We start from the raw sequence: 16,340 nt of genomic DNA, 5'->3' as shown, positions 1-16,340 counted from the left end.
GTAAAAAAAAACAAACAAACATTTAACGGAACGAAAACGAACGACATCATAAAATGATATATCACACTCACACACATACGCAAAGGAGAAGAAGAAACGAATATACATATATGTATATGTATATATGTATATATATATACATATATATATTATCTAACATACAACTGTACACATAATTCGAGCAGTCTACGAGTACACACGTGTGTTTCTCACGATCCGACAACAACTACAATCAAACAAAACAGCAAACAACAATAACAGAACAGCTACAACAACATTCGTTTGAAAAGAAAAAGCGAACGAAGCGAACCAAAAAACCAAAAAAAAGTATAATAACGTAAACAAGAGAGAGATTTGTTTAGACGAAACGAAACAATTGAAAAGAAAAAACCAAAAAATACTTGCACCCTGTATACATAGTTCGCACAATGATCTGTTCCTATTTTGGAATCAGTTTTTTCGAATTTGCCAAGAATGTATATCTACAGATTCTATATTAAAAGAAACAAAAAAATATATATATAAATATAGAAAAACTGATTAAGAAATATAAATATTGAAATCCAACAGTTCTGAAATTGTTACCCTTTGTCGAAACCATTATTCAGTTGTCCAATCGTGTGTGCACCAACCATTGTCTCACTCCCTCCATTTTCGAAGGAGTGAGAAACTGTGAGCGAGAAAGAAAGAGAGGGGGAGGGTGAGGGAGAGAATGTGTGTGTGCGTGCGTGTGAAGAGAGAACGGAAGAGAGAAAACGCGTGTCATTCGTAAACTCGCTTTTTTTGGCAAGCTAGAAGCCTAGTTGTACACCATTAATCGCGTCCCTCTTTGTTTTCGCACCTAATTAGAATTAGAAAGTGAAACGCGGTAGTGTCGCCCTGCTCGAGCGATCGAGATGCCATTGTAATCGAACTCTCGACGCTCGCCGACACGGCTGTTTCTAATCGACAGATCCAAGGTACCAGAAGTAATAGCGTTAAAAAGAAATAAAAGCAACAAGCTGAGACTAACAAGTAAACGGAAATCGTAAGAAATGGTAAGAAACATAAGAGTTATTGCATGCCGAGGGTGACAATTCGTCGCTTCGGCAACAATAGGACGTCGTGCAAATCCTTCATCGCGCGAATCAGCCCTTTCGAGGTAACACGGTTACCCCGTAAGCGCGTATCGTGCCGCCGGTGAGAAAATCACGAAATTCTCGAGAAACCGTCGGACGATTTGCGCGTAGGTAGAAGAACGACATAATCGCTTGTATCGCGAGATCAATCGATGTACATAGACGCGGATTAAGGTTGAACGGGGTTGATCTTTCAAATTCTGCTCAACGAACAGACAAGAATGATATATGCGAAACACTTGATATTAGAAGCGAAATTAGAAGTAGTAAACTCGCGATTTTCTGTCCTAAAAGTGCAATGAACAGAATAAAATGGGAATAAAGAAAAAGGTAAACGAAAACAAGAGTGGGCTAGAAACAGGACGAGAAAGTAAATAATTAATATATATATATATATATATATATATATATCTATATAATATACATATACGTAGACCGTCTCACACTGAACACAACAGCACAACCACCTACCATCCACGCACATCCATATTTATACACGAACTTATTGTATGCATATTTGTGTATAAAAATCTACGACCGAGAGGTAAAATGCCACTCACACTCATTCTCGATGTGCAACATTGGGCACACGGCTCTATCAAACTCACAACACTCTCACCCCTTAGAACTACAGTGTCTACTCGATAATTGTCCAAAATGCGGGTCTGGCCGGGACAATTATCGGCTAGAAGATACTATTCTTCAATCCACTGCCGAACGTAGAAAAGAACACAGTGAAGCTCGAAAGGCCTCAATCACCGAGGAGTGTAAACATAATGTTCCCCACCAGTATTATGTTTACACTCATCGGCGACCCCGTGGTAGTGGGGATAGTTCTGGGACTAGATATTTGGGACATTTATAGAGTAGAGACTGTATGTGGGACGCTTGTACGTGTGTATAAAAGAAGCGAAAACGCAAGAAAATCAATGCCCGCTTCGAGCTCTCTGTTCACGAAACGCGAACTAGCCAGTCGGTCGCGACCGTAGAAGAAATCCACCTACCTCTCTTTTTCCTCTTTAGGATTTCACACCCCTGATCCTATTATGGAACCTCGATCTCAGAAAGATAAACAAAGAGTTCCCGTCTGGTATCGTTTTATATCGTCGTTTCTTTCAGATTTTGCAAGGCAACAAAAAACAGAAAAAAACGGGCACAGATCGCTCGTGCACCTACGTCGGTACTTTATTCGTGGTCGATCCCACGACACCGGGAAGACGAGAACGGTGGCGTGCGTGGAAAAGTAGTGGACAGAGGCGTCAAGCGAACGAGAATGTGTGTTGAATCCGTTGATGTTTGTAGAAACGATAGGTTGCAAGGAACAGGATAAAATGGCGGGCAAAAACTACGGGAGAACAGATAAACAAGTGGGTACGAAACGAACACCGAACACAGGCGTATAGTAATTTCCACGTTAGAAGGGACAAGAAGGGTAAGGATGAAAGCATGAAAGGCAGTGATAGAGAGAGAGAGAGAGAGAGAGAGAGAGAGAGAAAAAGAGAGAATGAGAGAGAGAATGAGAGTGAGAGAAAGGGGATTATAAGATTGGGAAAGGTTGAATAATGAAACAGAAAAAAAACGGAAACACACTCACTGAGCGCCGCTAGTAAAAGACATGGTAGGCTATTATTATCGCTAAATAGTCGCTAGACGATAGTGATGTAGTTTACCCTTTAAAGTTATTTTAAGTTCTTAATTATAATGGTTACTATTAAATTTATTATCGTATCACAATACACACTGTAACACATCTATTATAATAACAAGGAAAAATATTTACCTGTGCATATTGACATATTGTGGAGTCACATCATTAAAAACATATACTACTCAATAATATTCAGCGTCAGCGACTCGATTCATTGACACCCACACCATACCATGCATGTACAGTGTACACGCGCTTTAATGACACCGTCAAATATCTCGTATAGTATCAGGCATACGAAAACACCGTTTAGAGAAAAGTTAGGCAGCACGAGGGAAGCATACTTACCGACGATAATGAATCGTTGTTTACATTACTCATTTGAAAGATGTATGTACAGCAATCCCGTTCAGCTGTCGCCTGTGCGGGCAGAGTACCGTGGGGGTACCAATTACTGTGTCTGTATTGAATATACTTATTTTTAAAGCATAAATATTAAAAAAGAGATATTAAATTTTTTCCATTAAAATCAGTTAATACATGTTATATAAAAATTTTTTAATATTCATTTAGCTTTAAAAATATGTATAATTGATATAGGCACAGTAATTGGGTCCCTTACTCCTGACGGGTAACGAACCACGCCTTCTTTCGATTGTTCAGTTCAGTGTCGCCAGATAAGGGGAGAGAGCACGAATCGAGGGGAAAAAGTTACCATCTCTTTGCCAATACTGGAGTATGCACGACAGAGACTACAGAATAGCGCGGTAGAAAGGGAAATTAGAGTGGAGGAACAAGTCTTAATCTGGCGACACTGATTCAGCCTATGATAATATTTCTCCCGCTGACGTCACATTGCCCTCAGCTATGCCCGCAGGCATCGGCGAGCGGTGTTTGTCCGCCGCAAGGCTTGCTGTACAGTGTCCTTTCAAACACAATTTGTTGGAATATCTCAAGAAGAACGGAAGATATTTAAAAAAACTTTTCTACAAAAGTTTGGTATGAAGGAAATACATATATGTGGTGCAAATATTTTTGGAAATATCAAATCTTGAAACTTCAAGGTCACATTAGCTCTTATAAATGGTGCACTATAGTTTTGTATCCATATTATTGTAATGTGTTCTTTCTACATTTTATTTTATGAGGGGTCGTGAAATATTTACGCATCAGAGGGTTTATGGGTAGATTGGTCCACTCAATTGTTAGGAAAATTCTCCTTGTACGAAATACAGGGTGTACTTGGTGTACGTCCAAAACACGGATCTAGCCAAGGACATATATCGGCCAGGAGATACTATTCTGTGATCCACACCGATCCTAACGACCTCAGTTCATGCTTCGTCACGGTGCGACTGTCATCCGTACCATTATAATTCCTCTTTGTAATTCACTAATATTTTTAACGAGTATTATAAAAGTAATATTTTTTAAATATCCTCACAAAAAGAAATTACACCATGACAAAGTCGGTGATCTCTGGTTTCATGTCACTAAACCCTTCATTTCGTAATGGTTTTACCTTTCATAAAATAAAGCATTATAGTGTAGCACTTTTTGAAATTTCTTGTTAGGTTTGTAAACTAAAAGTCATCAAGTTAACTAAGTTTCTAAATTAACTCCAATTTATAGATATTACTTTGTTAGCTTTCATACCGTCTTTCTGGATATCGAAATATTAATGTGCCACCCCATTAAATGAAATAGGGCTGGTATCGTTTCCATCCTTAAGAAACTCACCCCCAACAAATTCACGGGAAAGTATAAAAAGTCCAATCAAATAGAAAATATCATGCACTAAAATACTATCGAAACTATTGATACTTCCGATTCGTTATGGTTTTTGCTATCTTATCTGTAATTTTGTATAATATCATGAAAATCAGTCAAAATCAAGTGTACATAGGTTTTAAAGATTGCTAAAGTTTTATTAAAATGCACTCTTAAATACCACACAAAAATGTAACAAAAAATATATAGGATATTCCAAAAATGTTCTATTTCCTTCAAGGGGGTTATTCCTGAGGTCATTTGAAGTAACTTTTTCCTTTGCGAAAATGTTCTCCGCGCTTTTGTTAAGTAGTTATTAACAAATATGTAACATGTACCCATCAGAGTACCCAGCGCTTTGATTGGTCCGTGTTTTTCGTTAATAACTGCTTAACAAAGCCGCGGAGAACATTTTCGCAAACGAAAAAGCTTGAGAGAAGAACAACTTCTGAAGGAATTTTTGGGACACCCTGTATCATTCCGTTTAAAACACGAAACTTGGCCATCTTATCTATAGACATTTCAATCAGTAAAACAAAGTCATCTTCGTCAACAAGTATGCTTCCACATGTCATTTATTATAATTTTCAATTAAACATTTGTTCGAATCTCCAATATTTTACAAGATACTTGTCCGTATCACTTAAACACAGGTACACTGTATACCTACTGCACGATATAATACATTCGATCCTACGAAGACTGGACAACCACCGCAGATGGGTCTAGATTTCTTTTAGTTTTTTTTTCTTTTCACATTCTAACCTCTTTATTGGTTTCTCCTATTTGATTGGTGTGCTATTGTTGCATTTTTTATTTTTTGGTTTCATCGCAGTGCAATGATAATCGAAGTAACGTGTTTTATTTAAAATCACTATAATTGCAGAAAATGCATGAATATTGTCCACAATTTATGCTCCCGTTAAGAGAAATTGTACTTCTATAGCGTAATTCATGAAGATTTTATAATGGTTCTCAACATCTAGACATCCGTTGATATTTCACTGCGAGAGAAACTCCCTTCTTTTAATTACATTCTACATACAGTGTTTTCTCGATTAATGTCCCAAATATCTAACTGATAAAAGTCCCAGAACTATCGCCACTGCCGGTATATCGGTGTGAGACCAGGAGACAACTACTAATCCAATAACAAAAATTATTTATTTTTCATTATTTTTTTATATGACTTTTACCAACATGTTCGCGGCATTTTTCTAATGAAAATGATACCAGATATGATATAATTCCGATGATATTTATATGTGGTGAAAGCCCTATAAAAAAAATAATGAAAAATAAACAAGTTTTGTTATTGGATTAGTAGTGGTCTCCTGGTCTCAAACCGATATGCCCAACCCGTATTATGTTTACACTCCTCGGCGACCGAGGTCTCTCGAGCCTCTTGGCCCCTCACGGGGTATACCCCGCGGCAGTGAGGATAGCTCTGGGACTTTAATCGGCTAGATATTTTGGACATATATCGAGAAAACACTGTACATTAAATTTCTTAAGTTCAGTTCCATTAGAGTGTTTTACTCCTTCAAGTCTCCCGACATTAATAATGCAGAACAGAAGGAAACCCAGAATCCTCACAAATCTCTCAAAGAAGTCTTTCATTGATATTTGTTATACGAAATCTGAACGAACTGTTCATCAACACGTGCCAGCCTTCCTTGTAATTCATATTTTTCCCAGGACCTCCACATAGAATTACATCACTTGCGCCACAAGGTTGCCAGGAGTGTGCAAACAAAGGTAACACGTCCAACACGGTTCGCATAACTCGAGCATCTTTTATTAACAATACTACAGCGCGAACCAAAGGAGAACAGCTCTCACAAACAACGTTGCATTTTGCACTCACGGACTAGCCATCGTCCAATCTCGCGCGGCATCTTAAATGAATAAATAAACATGACTATGCGGAATTCTCTTGTGGTGATACATTGCAAATCTCAACGTTCATTGCATAAAATGTCGCTATAAATCTAGTCGCTTTACCATATGATCACATGCTCGTACCGCTGAGCCTTATTACCAAAACACTCATCCGTCAATTGGTACAAAGATTTCCACTTACCTATGCTACTAAAAATTCAATCGTTTTGAATGGAAGAAGAATAATGAATGTTAAACATGGTAAACTCATTGAACTTTCCTTGAACAGTTTTAAAATTACACAGCCATTGTAAATTGAAGCATAACAGTAAATGCTCGGAAACTGATGAACGTTTCTCCAATCGTTTTAGCTTCTAATTGTCTGTCAATGTGATAAGCATAGCATTCGAGGAATTCATCGAACATATATACCAATTTTTATAAAAATCGAACATATCATTTCGTATTTTGTTTGTGAGAAGGCCATTACTGTTGTGGTGCATACTTTGATTGAATAAAAATTCTTTTAAAAATTCATTGTTTTATTTTCACTTATGATAATAACAATTTCATTTTATACAACATGTCACTGTATCGCATTACATATAGGTACATAATATTATACTATACTACAACATAGGATATTTCAATATAGTACATTACTGTTTATCTTCAGTTATTTTCTTCTTTTATTTTCTCCTTTCATTCTCCTTTAGAGGAATGCTTGTATGCAAACAGCTTCATCACTTTCTCATTCAAGAATGCTCCTTTTAATGCACGTATTATATTTTCATCTACTATTTTTCAGGGCTTGAAACGGTTCCGAAAATAACTGTTTAAAACTGTTATGTGTGTCAAAAATGTGGGAGAAACCTTGAAGGGGGTGGTTCTTAAGGAAGATTCACTGGGATGCCGAATATTGAAATGTACATACAGTCGGTCACGAAAATATTCGGACACCACTATAGTTTTGACTATTATAGTCCGTTCTTCAATAATTTATGCAATAAGAACAAAAAGAGGTTACACGTATGTTACTATGCAGTGTATAGTTAACAAAAACATAAGAGATATTTATTTATGAGAAGTGATTACATAAATAATAAAAGAAAAATGGAAAGTACACTCATTTTCATGTCACGAAAATATTCGGACACTTGCTATTCTTCTCAAGTTTCCAGGTTCCAGGAACTGACTGAAACATCGTTTGTAAACATATCATTCATACTATGTACAGAGTGTGTTAGAGATCGAATATTTGTCAGTCTTGCTCAAAATTTGTGCGAAATGGATCGGAAAAGTAAGAACACGTCGTTTGATATGCGACAATTAGTAATTTTTGATCGGGAAAAGGGGAAATCGATTCGCACAATTGCAAATTTATTAAATATTAGTAAGAACACGGTATGGGATATTGTGCGACGTTACAAGAACGAAGATAAAATTGAATCTATCCCTCAAGGCCGACGCAAACCGATCCTCAATACTCGTGATAAACGCTCCATAATTAGGAGAATCAAATGTGATCCTCGGATAAGGGCTCCAAAGTTAGCAGCTGAATTAAATAATGACCGTGGAATATTAGTGCATCCGGAAAACATAAGAAGAGTATTACGATCAGAGGACTATAATGGAAGTATAGCTCGAAAAAAGCCGTATATTAACGCGAACAACAGTATGAAGAGACTGAATTTTGTAAAAAACTATATTTCAAAGGAAAGTCAGTGGTGGGAAGACGTAATTTTCGCGGACGAGTTCAAATTTAATATTTATGGAAGTGATGAAAGAATTAGAGTATGGCGGAAATCGAAAGAAGAATTAAATCCGAGACATTTCCAGCCGACTGTGAAACACGGTGGTGGGTCTGTAATGGTGTGGGGCTGTATTTCTGCCCATGGAGTAGGCGAATTAGTTTTTATCGACGACATCCTCGATAAAAATAGGTATCTGCACATTTTGCAAAACAATTTAAAAAGAAGTGCTGATAATATGGGACTTCAAAGTGGAATAAAATTTTATCAGGATAACGACCCAAAGCACAAATCGCGTGTTGTGCAAGAATTCTTGTTATACACATGCAAGAATGACCTCCACCCACCACCGAAATTGCCAGGTGTGAATCCCAATGAAAATTTATGGGATGAATTAGATCGCCGAATTCGAACAACTCCCATAAACAATAAAGACGAACTAAAAAGACGTCTGCAAGAAGAATGGCTACGTATTGGGCAAGATTATTTAAAAAGAATAATTTGCAATATGCGAACGCAATTACGGCACGTCATAAAACATATGGGATATCCAACAAAATATTAATTTATAAAAACAAGATTTATATATAGTGTTATAAACTTAGTTTTAATAGAGTCCGAATATTTTCGTGACATGAAAATGAGCGTACTTTCCATTTTTCTTGTATTATTTATGTAATCACTTATCGTAAATAAATATCTTTTATGTTTTTGTTAACTACACACTGCATAGTAACATACGTGAAACCTCTTTTTGTTCTTATTGCATAAATTTCTGAAGTACGGATTATAATAGTCAAAACTATAGTGGTGTCCGAATATTTTCGTGACCGACTTTACATAAAAGGGACAACAAATTATGAACGTCCCTTTCATACCCAAGCGAGTACGACCCTCGGCGCCTACAATGACGCAGATTACGCAGGCGACACAGAGACAAGAAAATCCACAAATGGGAAAACTCCAAACTTTTGGAGCTCAATCAAACAGAAAATCGTTGCTCTTTGTTGCAAGTGCATGGCGAAGTGCTCTTCAACTTTCCCTCATGGTGCTTGTTCGCTGTCGGTCATGTGAGCTGCATCATTTCATTTAGGGCTGCACTCTCAAGTAACCCAACTAGGTTCACCCGAAACGCGTAACCGCTCGCTACGGGCCTAGTACCCCCTACGGGTAAATGACTCTGTGGCGGCTACCTTCTACGCTCGCCAGAAGATGGACAAATAGTCAACACCTATACCGATACTACCTGTTCCGTCACCGATCCCTATACATATATGTTCTCACGTCCTTCCGATATCCCACCGTCTAAGACAGGGCCTGAGTCGCCAGATTAAAACGTGTCGCCCCACTCTATTTTCCCCTTCTACGACGCTATCCCCCCAAGCTTACGACACGACCTGGTCACGTGACGCGTTTCGTTTCTCTTGTGCATGTGTCACAATGTCACGTGACTAATCCGCTACTGGCAAACAGAGGGTAACTTTTCCCCCTCAATTAGAGTCATTTCCCCTGATCTGACGACTCTGGACAGGCCCCCTCTAGATAGGCTTACTGACGAGTCCTCTAGCGGGCCCAGGACGAAACGCTTCCTGACTTTTTCCCTCTCTCGCTTACACACTCAGCAGCCGCCAAAGCCTCATTCAAGATGGCCTTGTACGCTGTTCGAAGCCACGGGACAAACTGACCCTCCTAAACACTACATTTCAAACTACATTGACAAGCCCTATACGCGAAGCTGTTGAAGAAATCGTCTAGGTAAAATGTTTGCTACGTAAAGTGACAAACCCGAGGCCCCATCTACGGCCCTGTACCTGGATAATCAAAGCACGCCGAAGATCATGAAAAATGGAGTGCCATAATTTATATATAGCTTATAATAGTTTCAATTCATCAGAGCGACCGACGAGAAATAAGCCGACATCTTTACGAAGGCGCTTCTCAGGCAGGCTTTTCAGAAACAACGAGCTATAGTAACCGTGAGGAAACTGGATTAATAGGAAGATAGAGAAAGGAAGAACATAAAACACATCAGAAGAACAGCACACAAAATAACATTGTATTGTTCAAGAAGGGATGTTGTAAATATTGAACAAAACAACGCATGCACACGTGCACTCATGCAGGCATACATTCGTTTAACAGTCAATTTTTAATTTGCCCCAATCATCACGTGCGGGCGCGATCTTCGGCAGACGCATTCACATAGACACCTGTTACACTTCCTGTCTCTAGCAGTGATGAGATATCGTGCAGGTTTTTTACGCATGCGCAACGATTTTAGCGTTATTAAAATTTGCTATGATATGATTTTGAAAAATGAATGTATAGTACGTGTACTCCAATCAAATATTAATAATAATTTGCCAAGAATTCGTAGCATGTTTGTCTCGTCGTCTCGTCCCGGACTCTTCCGGTACTTTCCCGCCAATAATAGTTATCCTCTTACTTTCGTTTTTCGCTACAATATAAATACGTTACTGCACTGGTGCACTGGACTAAAGTTACAACAAAAAAAGTCGTCACGGGATCAAAACAGTCTGTTTTTATGTAACTATTAATAATTAATAACTCTTTAAGTAACTTAGAGGTTACTCGGGGAGTGTCCTTGACTAAGTAAGGTATGTAGATAATTTCGCATATTTTTCTCTAGCAACATTTACGCTGAATCTTTTATATGGACAACGATTCCTCATACAATCTTCTAATACGATACGTTCACAGGACAAAGAGTGCTTATTGTATAACTCTAAAATAAATTATACACAGAAACTGGAATCAATATAGATTCTATATGAGGGTGATCCAGTGATGGGCACGGTAAGGGCTCCTCAAACGAATGCTGCGTTCGCTGATGTCTCGCCTTTCGTTGTCCCACGGTAACGGCGCTTACTGGAAAGGGATAATGGGCGTTATGGTGGAGACCATAAGTCCATCCGTGATGTGTGGTTCTCCAGTTTAATGAAGCCTCTACTTATTTCAATGAAAATAGAAACTCTGTTTAACCTTAACAAACTTTTGTTTGACATAAATACATTATACATTCTTAAATGATATTAAATTTACAAAGTAACCATTATTTGAAGTATTTCTATTATTTCTCTGTTTCTTTGGTATTAGTTAATAATGAATTATTGTGTAAATCATCTGTAGAATATGCTATCATTCCCGGAATTTAATACATTATGGGAATCTAAGTTCTTAATTTTGACAACGATCTTATCTAGACGCCACGTAATTAACGATTTATGTACTCTCGAAGGGAAGCATTAACATAAACAACTAGTGGATTAATCGCCTTATAAAGAATAATAATGTTCCACACTTTATTTATTAAAATTGCAGTATAGAAAATATTTGTAACACCATTTCCTATTAACAATTTATAAATTCATTTGATTATTATAAGCCAATTACTCACTTCAAAAGAATTAGTTACAGAAATGCGCATTAGAGATACAATTAAAGTCGCACAGTTCACAAAAAAAGAAGCAGCTCTACCTCACAAAAAACCCTATCATTCCACATCCAAATATAGTTAAACATTATCACAGAAGGCGACAATCCATTATCAGGCGAACAGTTAAACACTACGAGAGGCTAGATGCCCAGTGCATGTGCTCCGATAAAACAAAAATAAACATGATCTTGATAAGCACTGCCTGAAATAGAGTTACTTGAGCATGCAATCAATTCGCGCGAGCTGTTATTAGTAATTCTCGCCAAATCTATTTTTTCAATTTTTTGTATGCAGGTAAATTGACAAATAATTATTTCCGTTGGCTCTAATCACTTTAATCACCGTATTGGTTGTAAGAGTCTGATCGACTCGTTATCAGAAAATACAGGGTGTTCCAGTTAACTCGATTACCTCGAATAATTTCTAAGCCATATGTTTTATGAAAATGTGAAAACATAGAATTTCAATGGCTTTGAGGGGAACTTTTCATACGGTACGTGTTCTTTAGGGCGGAGGCGTTTTGGAGATTTCAAGGTCACATCGATTTGTTAAATGAATTGACCTATGTTACGTCCCAGGTGGGGCGGTTTATAATTTCTAGGGGATAAGGCACAGTTTCGAACCTACCTGCATTCACCGGCTACGGTTCGGGAAATTGAGGATTGGTTAAATAAGTTGTACCCGTATTTTTACAAAAACAACAAAATTATCGATTTATTCAGAATTAGGTGCTGAATCAGATATTCAAAGTTTGATTTTACAAGTAAGGATTTTATATAGCTAGCGCATATACTAGAGGGCTTACAAGTGTTTCGCTTTATAACAATAATATTAGTTTACCGAGTTGGTGTTTTCTGGAGAGCGCTCGCAAGTTGTAATCGGTTGATTTTTGGAGGGCGCTCGCAAGTGGTAGTCGCTGGTTTTGGAGGGCGCTCGCAAGTCGGTTGGAGTCGCTGATTTTGGAGGGTGCTCACAAGTTGTAGTCGCTGGGCGCTGGGCACTGGGCAGTCACAAGGACTTCGCGTAACTACTTTATTACCGGCGCGACGTGTCTACTTGTATGGATTTTTACTATCTGAACTTTTTATAACGTGGCCAGTCCTTTGTTTCTCAAAAGTGCTGGCACAGGAGTTTGCATCTTTTAATTTTCTCGATGTCTCCTGACTAGTCAGCTGTGTGTTGCCAGGATTCTTTTACTTATGAAGTCGACGTCTTTTCTTATAATTCATCATCGGGTTTTCTGTAATAATTAATACTAATTCTTTATTTAAGCGTTTATTCATTTACGGTCGAACCACCGGACGTGACACCTACCTTTTGTATCATAAATCAATTTCACCTATACCTCGGCAATTCGCAATAAGCAAGACAGTTGCAACATGTCTTTATGACACACCAATCAATTCCGTAAGTTCAAGAATTCTACGAAGCCGTCCGAATCATAAAATCGTACAGCGATTGACCGTCATTAACGTACCACACGACTTAGCATACATAATGAACTTAAAAACTCGGCCAATATCATTGGCCAAGACATGGTCGCGCTTGGTCCCACGTTGCAGTACACAGCTGCGAACTTCTTCCCGTCCGAGAGCCACACGAGTTTAGATCTCGGTCAGCCAGTGCCCCCACTTCTCCAGGCGTTGCACGTGTCCCACTCTCAGTCAACCCTTCCTCCCACCATGAGCAGACTAACCACTACTACACTCGGTGTCGCCAGATTAACACTTATCTCCCACTCTACTTTGCCCCCTCCGCGACGCCATTCCCCCATTCCTCGACGGTGAACATCCCCACGCCTCCGCCACGGACCAGTTACGCAACTTAAGGGGGCCGGCATGATTTGAAATCCATATACGTATGCAAGGGTCAAAATCTAGACAAACTGCCGCTTCAATATCGCAATGAGCAGTTTAGAAGTGGTCAATTGTGTTTCCTAAAAGTCCAATCTGTATAGAGCCCAAATTGCGAATTTCTACCTCATCGTGGAGTAATTTGTAATATTCGGCAGAAAATTCGAATTCTGAAGCAAGTATGACGTCACAAGACGGCTGCCGCTGAGGGATTCTCTTAATTTCGAGAGATTTAGTGTTCGTATCGAAAAAAGGCTCTATACAGACGTAGCAAAGACATGTACAAACACGGTGGTATGCATTTTTAATTGATTACTTACTTATTTAAGACGTAAAATGTCTAGAAAAAAGGCACAATTTTGCGGTTCCGCTTACTAGCGCCACGGTCTCTCCGCGGCAAACACTGTACGTTGCGATAGAATACGGTCGATAATGCAGATCGATAGTACAGGTTTACGTATGTACGATATGTATGCTGCCGAATATTGTAAATTACTCCACGATGAGGTAGAAATTCGCAATTTAGGCTCTATACAGACGTAGATTGAACCTTTGGGAAAGACAATTGACCATTTATAAACTGCTCGTTGCAATATTGAAGCGGCAGTTTGTCTAGATTTTGACCCTTGCATACGTATATGGATTTCAAATCATGCCGGCCCCCTTAATGCGCGCACTCTATTCGCGGTGCGTCTGCGTCTGTATCGTGACCTAACCCGGTAATGGCAGAGAGAGATTAACTGTATTCCCCTCAATTTCCCCTGTCTGGAGACGCTCTATATGTATCATTCAGAGCTGACAAGGATTCTAGATCAATGTCTACACTTATTTGCTCTCTTTGTTGTACGATTGTATCTGTAGATGTGACCGTCTAGGCCAATAGTAAGATAACATTGGAAATGCGTGTGAGACGAGATGAAGCTACGCGTTACTGCCAATCGCACTCGCATTATTTACAAGCGCCTTGTCGTAAGCTCTGAATGATATCTCTAGTCGGCGACGCCAAAATGACATAGAGTCTGCTAATGATAGTGCTTGTACGACACCTTCAGGAGAAATTCAACAGAGTGAAGGAAGCGTGGAGCGGAATGTCTTCCTACGGGGCTGCGGAGCAAGCGAAATGGAGGAGCCACATTTGGCTCGCGGGCCGCCACGGTCAGTTTGACACCCCTGTTTTAGTATACAAAATTGCACCCTGTCCACGAAAAGATGGCACAGAGATACTTGTAGGTATCAACGCTCGACTACCTGATATCCCTACTTCGCGCTCCACATCTTCAACAGTTGACCGAATTACTTGAGGGGTTATATACAGTCAGGAGGCCCAAAAAAAAGCGATTTTTTAAGAATTTTTCCTGAGAAGACTTTCCCATTTATTAATGTAAAAATTTGTACACATGTTATGGTAACTTTTAACTATATTTTAACATTTTTTATTTGTAAAAATAATAATTTTGAAAGCTGCTATAGCTGATCTCCAGGAGCTCCTCTCAAAAAAGGCGCCTTGCGGTGACCACGATATCTCTGGACTGGATCATCTAAAATGAAAAAACCAAACGGATTTCGTTAAAGTAATGTATAATCTTGTAATTAATCGAAGGAATAAGAAAAATAAAATTTTTTGTCAAAATGGCGGCTTCTCCAAAAAAATCGATTTTTCACCAAAATTTTGGCCTTAAATTGTTTATGAAAAAAGAAATATTCATCGGCGAGAAAAAACCTTCGATTAATTACAAGATTATACATTACTTTAACGAAATCCGTTTAGTTTTTTGATTTTAGATGATCCAGTCCAGAGATATCGTGGTCACCGCAAGGCGCCTTTTTTGAGACGAGCTCCTGGAGATCAGCTATAGCAACTTTCAAAATTATTATTTTTACAAATACAAATGTTACAATACAGTTAAAAATTGCCATAATATGTGTACAAATTTTTACATTAATAAATGTAAGTCTTCTCAGGAAAAATTCTTAAAAAATCGCTTTTTTGGGCCTCCTGACTGTTTGGGCCTCCTAAATGCACGCAAGTGCATGTATTGAGTGTGACTGGTACAGGGCGATGTAGTGACACTGAATTCCTATGCCTACCGTTCCCGCCAGAACCTATAAGCGTAAGAGTGGGGTCCGCAGGGTGGCGTCATGATTGGGTTCCGCAGATCCCCCTACACCCCTCTATCGAAATCTGTGTCATCTTTTCGTGGACGGGAAGTACAAACACCGTCAGATCCGATCAGACTCTCAACAAGCACGTAAAGCTAACATTTGTAAGAACGCAACAAATTCACTATTGAATAAACACAATACTACAACCAAACTGGTCAGGCCTCATTTTCAATTCATCGTTATTGGAATAGAACACTTCTTCGAGATACAGTGGCTCACGAAAGTATTCGAACGCTTACGTTTACAAATTTTAATGAATAAAACAAGATGTACTAAACTAATCTGTATAGAACAATTTGGTATCTGTAGTAAGGGGGAAGCGTCAAGATTATGTCAGTAAAATTTGAAAAGGATTCAACAGCGTAGGCAGAAGTTATGATATATTTATTAGAAACACGCGTAATAAGTGACTCACAAAAGTATTCGAACGCTACATATATTATTACATTATTTAATGTTAATATTTTTTTGGACCACCTTTAGCAGTAACGATGTGTCTTAATCGACGTTCCATACTATAAACCAATGATTTTGTAAAAGTACACTCAATGGAAGTCCATACTTGTATGATTTTTTGTTTCAATACCTCCTTTGAAGTTATTTGATACTTATTTAATCTTTTTCCGATTTCAGTCCATAAATTTTCAATTGGATTTATGTCTGGACTTTGCGGTGGAGTAGTTAACATATGTGGTGTGT

This window comes from Halictus rubicundus, chromosome 6 (genome assembly GCF_050948215.1).
Source record: "Halictus rubicundus isolate RS-2024b chromosome 6, iyHalRubi1_principal, whole genome shotgun sequence".
NCBI classification, from domain to species: Eukaryota; Metazoa; Arthropoda; class Insecta; order Hymenoptera; family Halictidae; genus Halictus; species Halictus rubicundus.
The sequence above is the reverse complement of the archived record's forward strand: the minus strand, read 5'-3'. Positions refer to the sequence as shown.